We start from the raw sequence: 6,624 nt of genomic DNA, 5'->3' as shown, positions 1-6,624 counted from the left end.
TAGGCACCCAAAACATCCTAGGTACTCCTAGGGAGCCCTTTTCACATTTGTTGTAAGGTTGGTATTTTGTGAAAATTTTGTTTGTGCAAACATGATTGAAGAGATGAGAAAAGAATATACAAGTTTATTTATATTTTGTGTTTCGATGGATAAACCCATTGCCTACGTACCATCTTATAAAAAGATTAGGATCAAAACCTCGTAGTTCGGGGTAAAAATCTCAGAACAAATGAGTGGATTGATTGGTCCAAAAGCCTTAAGGTCTTTTGTTATCAAAGGGAGAAAACTCAACCTAAAACCACAAGTCCACCATGTGAGGATAGCTTCAACATGCTAGTGAGGGGTTAACCCTATAATAAGCATGGAAGGCTCATTGTCCATCACTAAGGACAAAGGTGAGTATTACATCTACCACAAAGATAACTCAAACCAAATAGCTAAAGGTTATGAAATTTTTTTATTAAGAAATGGCCATTGGAACCACAAAAGAAATTTGAATGGGTTATATTTACTAATTAGAAGTATGTACAAAAATGGTCAAAGTTGACTTAGAGATTCAATTCAAAATAAGCGTTATGAAAAGGAGGTTTGAAAATCAAAAGCATAAGGCTTAGGTTTCTAATGTTGAAAACAAATGAAATGTTTGCACAAAAAGTTTTGGCTTGGGTTAGAGTGGAGAGAAGAAGAAGAATGGGTAAGTCCTAAGTGAAACAAAAAGGTGAGGGATAAGAAAATGAACCACACTAGGAGTTCCTTTCTTGAGATCATATTGATGATCCAAGTAGCTCTCATCCTTTGGAATAAGCAACCACAAAGTATAAGCAATCAGACAAGTCTCAAAAGAGATCCTCAATGCATCTTGTTTCTTCCACTTAGATGAACATGGCAATGGTTCTTCAATTAAGCTCAAATGGAAACTCCTAGCACAAAAGCACACACATCAAAAGTTCCATGAAGTAAAACAAGAATGAACAAGAAAGAGTTTAGAGATTTGGTCCTTCTAATTCCATTTTCATCATTAAGATCCTTTTATTCCAATTTTGCATAAGGAAGATCCTAGAATCTAAGTCCAATTCTCCATTTCTTTGCATAGGGAAAGTCCTAGAAACTAAGTCCATATCTTTGCACTTTGGTCCACAACAAACAAAACAAAACACAAGCACAATAATATATACACAATTATGTGCTCAAGTGAGCAAAAAGGAAAATGGCATTAACATAAACATGTGCTCAAGTGTGCAAAGAGAAAAGCAAATGGATAATATGTGCAAGAATAGTAAATTGCATAAAAGTAAAGTGCATAAAGTAAATGTTAATTGTCAATAGTTAGTGTTAGTAGTTAGTGTGCCATAAGGCAAATTCAGCGCTATGTTAAGTAGTCGTAATTGGACTTATGTAGAAGTCACAACTATCTGAGGCCGGTCAATAATAATGTAGGCAACAAACACAAGTTAGGAGTCTTGATTAGTGAACCATGTCCCAACAACTTGCCATGCCAAAAAGAAAATGAGAACTGATCTTGTATTGGTTTAAGCCTTTTGCATGATTTAAAAGACAACCTATCCTTAATGCAAAGCCATTCACTTGATCAATTGATCAAGATGAATTAGATTTGAATCAAGGAAGATTAAATCCCTCTAATCAATGCTAACTTAACAACCTTCAACTTATTGATCAAAGAGAAAAAGAAGAAGAAGAAGAAAGAGATGAATAAGAGAAATGGAAATGACAAAATAAAATACATAAAATGGAATAAAATGTATCAATCCTCATATGTTGACCAATAACATTGAAAGTCAAGGTCAAACAATCAAAAACAGAAGTGAGATGAAGATTGGAAGTCAAGAAAAGAATAAAATATTTTTGGCATTTTTTAATATTCAAAATAAAATTGAATTAAAATAAAATGGAAAGGTCAAACTTCAAAATCAACCTTGAAAGGTCCAAGTGATTTATCCCAAGTTCAACAAGGTCAAACAAAGTTTGACAAAAAATTTCAGCATTTTTAAAAGTCAGAAACTATTTTTTATCAATTAAAAATGAATAAAAATAACCTAATTGAACTAAAATCTCAAATCAATTCAAAAATTGATGAGAATATTTTTCATAGATCCATCATTATTCAAATAGGTTAGGAAAATATTTTTGTATTTTTTGAATATCAAAAACTATTTAAAATGAATTAAAAATAACCAGAAAAGAGAAAATTCACAAAAAATATCAAATGATGAAATAAAAAATATTAAAAATCAGAAATAGAAACTAGAATTTATTTGGAAAATAATGCAATTGGTCCCATAATTTTTGGATTAAAAATGAGAGAGATACGATTTTTGGAAATAAAAGGAATTAAACAAAATAAAAAGAAAATGCAGAAAATGCAAAAAACGAGAGCCCTTGGATCTGAGCTCATTAATTGAGCTGGCAGATCCAAGGATCCAGAGGCGCGCGCTCATGAAACACCACAGTCAATGCGTGCACACGTGAAGAAATTAAAAGTCATAACAAGCAACGCTCCTGATGGCATCTGGAAATCAGATCAAGCGGTCCAGATTCAAACTGGACACGATGAAGCCACCGGAAACTTCATCTTCTCCGGCGAGCTTCCTAGATTCTGGCCATGTCCAAAAAAATGCAGAAACGCAAATGACCACCAAATGAGGCGATCTATATATCAATCGAAAGAGGAAGTGATGTACATCACTCCTATGCCATGCACTTCCACTCTAGATCCCTATAAATGGAGAAATCATAGATGGAAGTATGATGGTGTTCATCATGAACTTCATGTTTTTACAAAATTAAAAGCACAAATCAAATGCCTCTATTGAGAGGACTTCAGCCAACATTAGATCCAAGCAAAAAAGTCCATGGATGAAGAGAATCGAGGAAATTACCAGTTGGAGTACAAGCTTGAGTTCTGGTGAATTGAGCACGAAACCTTGCTTGCTTTATCAAAACAGAAGTCCAATGGATCAAGGTGAAGAGGTCTAGGAACTTTTAGATCAAAGAAAACAGTTGAGGAAACTGAATTCTAGATCTGAAATTTTTAGAGAAAAAGAGAGAGTTCCTTTGAGTGTGGTTGTGGATTCAATTCAACAAAGTTTCAGGCGCCTTCAGGTTAGTGAAATGAAGCTCATATGCAATGTATTTATAGGCAAGGCAATGCTGAATGCATGATTTCAACTTTGCATGAATGGAAAGGGCCTCCATGCATGGGCCTGTACAGGCGCATGGAGGGCCCAATTCCACTTGGTTTTGGCAGCTGATCATCATCATGTACAAATTGGACGTGCAGATTGTGTATTAATGGATCATGCATGGCAATTGAAATGATTTTCACAAAATGCATTATTACATTGAAGCCTTCAAAAATGCCATGTCCAAAATCAAAATGCAAGCTTATGAGTAATGGTTGGAAAGCTTATTGCATAAGGAACAAATTTCATGTTGATCAAAATTTCATTTGGACCTTGGAAATTAGTGAAATTTGAGCTTGAAGGGTGATGTGCAAAACATGTCAAGGCAAGGTTTCTAAAATTGGCCAACTTTCAAGCCCTTCTGTTTTGATGATGCAAGCTCCAAATGGAAAAACCTCCAACATCAAAGTTGTAGATCTTTTCAAGACAATCAAAATGGACTTAAATTTTTCATCATTTGGATTTTTGATGAAAGCGTTATGGGCACTTGAAGTTGGACTTTTTTGACTTTTAATGCATTTGGTCAAAAAGGACCTATAATGTATTGCATTATCACATGTATTTTCGTTGAGATTTTGAAATTTTTTCCAACATAACATTTGAAGTATACATCTTACTCTTTCCAATGAATTTGATCCCACCTCAAAATCATAAAAAATGAGTGAGTTATGTCCTTAGGAAGTTGACCTAAAATTAGGGTTTTAGTCAAAATGACCTATATTGTATAGGAATAGAAGATGGTCTTCCAAGCTTCAAATCAATTTTTGATGAACCTGAAAGTTGTTCATATTGTCCTTAAGAACATTTTTTCTTTTAGAACCATCTCCATTTGACCAACACATAAAAAGTTAGGTCTCAATGTATTTCAAAATAGTCAGATGAATTGACTGATCAACTTCTCAAATCCATGACTCATACCTTGATGAATTGATGATTGAGGACACTCAAATAAGTTCAAATATGCAGGAAATGATGAATTAAATAACTTCCCTTGATTGTATTTGATCATGGGCTGAGGTTGCTTCCTGAGCAAGGCATTGTGATGCACAGATGGATTAGGATTTCTCTGAAGAACAAGACCTCAAACCTTTTGACTTGTTTTGATCCAAATGATGAATTAAGATGCTAGGGGGGAATACTTGATGGATGAGAGCTTTGGGAACCATTACCATGCTTGCTTCCACCTCCTCTTGACCAATGACCTCCTTGAAGCTTTTGATCTTGTGATTGCTCAAGCTACAACCAAAAGATGTTAGTGACATATTTTTGTGCTTTTGGTTGGCAAACAAAGTGAGAAAAGAAATGATATACAATTCAAGCATGCTTGGTGATCTCAAACCACTCACAAGGAGTCCCACCCAAAGGCAAAGGGAACCAAGATGCTCAATGATCCTTGAGGCTATGCAATGCAATGTTATGATGCCATGAGGGATCTTAGGGGGAAAATTAGGGTCTTACAGATGCCCCTATTTAAGGTCATTCTAGTCGGAGAAAGGGAAGGTTAAAATCTTCGTCTCGACGAGGTAGAATGGGCTTAAATAAAAACAAAGGGACGAATTTTGGTCCCTAAGAGACCTCATGATGCAGATGTATGTATGCAAAAAAGGTAAAACCCTATGGGTATATGTGTCCACAATGGTAAAGATTAAAAGGAAATTGACGACTCCCATGAATAATTCATTCTTATGGGGCAGAGACTCTACTGGGGAGTAAAGGACTAAAAATGCGTGAGCAGGTCACGACTCAAAACCGGGGAAAAGAGTCTCCAAAGAGAATAAATCCATCGGAAAGACTCGAGCTGACTCAAAGATGCATGTATTGGGGAATATGCCAATACAGCAAAACTATCCGCAATGGATACTTCGGATAAAAATCCGGACGAAGACAATCCACTAAGGACTCACTGGGGATACCCAACAGAATCTCCTAGGGAAGCAGGGGGATGAGGTATTACCGGTTACTGGGTAATAAGGCTCAAAGAGACATGTGATCCGAACACCGGTATAAGAGTGAGAGATACCACATACTCAGGAAGAAATGAATATCTAAGACCGGTATAAGGGTGAGAGATATCAAAACTTCAAAACATCTGAGGAAGACCTAAAAAGGTATATTTCAACTCAGGAACTCTGACTCCACAGGGGACAAAAGTCATAATAGGGAGCAGAAAGGAAGGAACACCAGGGATACCGGTTACTGGGCATATAATAGGTGACCAACCAAGGCGTGAATTGGGGAATATTCCCAAGACACTCATCATCCAACAGAGGGCTAAAAGCAAACTCGATTATAGGATGGATATTCGATTCCGCAAAGGGGATACGAATCTTACTCGACCGGGGAAGAACAAAAGGCTTCAACCGAAGAGCGCATGAAATATATTATCTATTACCGTCAAGACGTAGATAATATACTCACATGGAGGATTATCCACAACCGGTTACTGGGTTAATAAAGGATAAATTGACCGAAAAGAAAAGGCATCGGGATACCGAAACTAGGTATATAATGATGACCAATTCAGGAGAGAAATAATCGTTACCAACAACAGGGTACACGAGAGATAACTCGCTGGGGGTAAATTGCGAAATCAGAGCAATTATCCAGGCAAATAAAGGGGATATCGACACCAAATATTGAATGAAGATAACCACCAAAGAGGGGATTACACCTACCGGATACTGGGTAGGAAAACCACGGAAGGGTAACTGTCATCGATTATGATGAACAAAAGGTTAACTCTGCGAGGAAAAAGAATAAGGTTTACAACTACCGGTGTAAGGGTAGAAAAACCACAGATTCGGCCGGGGATAAAATGAATGATTACTAATTACTGAGCAATTATTCATTTATCATGGGGGAAGCAAAGGAAACAGTCACAAGTTGCCAATTTAGGATCAAACCGAAGAGGCGAACTGAATCAAGATTCGTCCTAATGAGGATATAACTCAATTGGGGAGCCCATCCCAATATATGTGTTGGGAGGAAACGGACACAATCGTCATCCACGAGGATGTATCTCAGTGGGGAATATGGAAGAAAGGAATATACGCTTTCTGCCTATGGAGCTGATTCTATATGGTGAGATCAGACACACACATCTGCTTGGGGAAATATATACCACCAAATATCAGGAGACAACAAACAAACGATATATGGCAAAGAAATGCAGCATGAATATCTGAATGTTATAATTATGCATGTATATGCGTGATTTATGTTTGATGAATGCTGACAAACAGACATATCTAACATAAACAGGTCCAGGAATCAACCACCCGGTACTACATCTCAAGAGACAGAGCCAGGATCACCGGAGAGTGACCAATCTGCCGGGGATCGGAGACAATAATATCTCTGCAGGGGATGAATCAACAGTCTCAGCTGGGGAAAAGAGCTTAATGCACAAGTAGAATCTGCCACC

The sequence above is a fragment of the Lathyrus oleraceus genome, chromosome 4 (assembly GCF_024323335.1).
Source record: "Lathyrus oleraceus cultivar Zhongwan6 chromosome 4, CAAS_Psat_ZW6_1.0, whole genome shotgun sequence".
Lineage (NCBI taxonomy): Eukaryota > Viridiplantae > Streptophyta > Magnoliopsida > Fabales > Fabaceae > Lathyrus > Lathyrus oleraceus.
The sequence above is the reverse complement of the archived record's forward strand: the minus strand, read 5'-3'. Positions refer to the sequence as shown.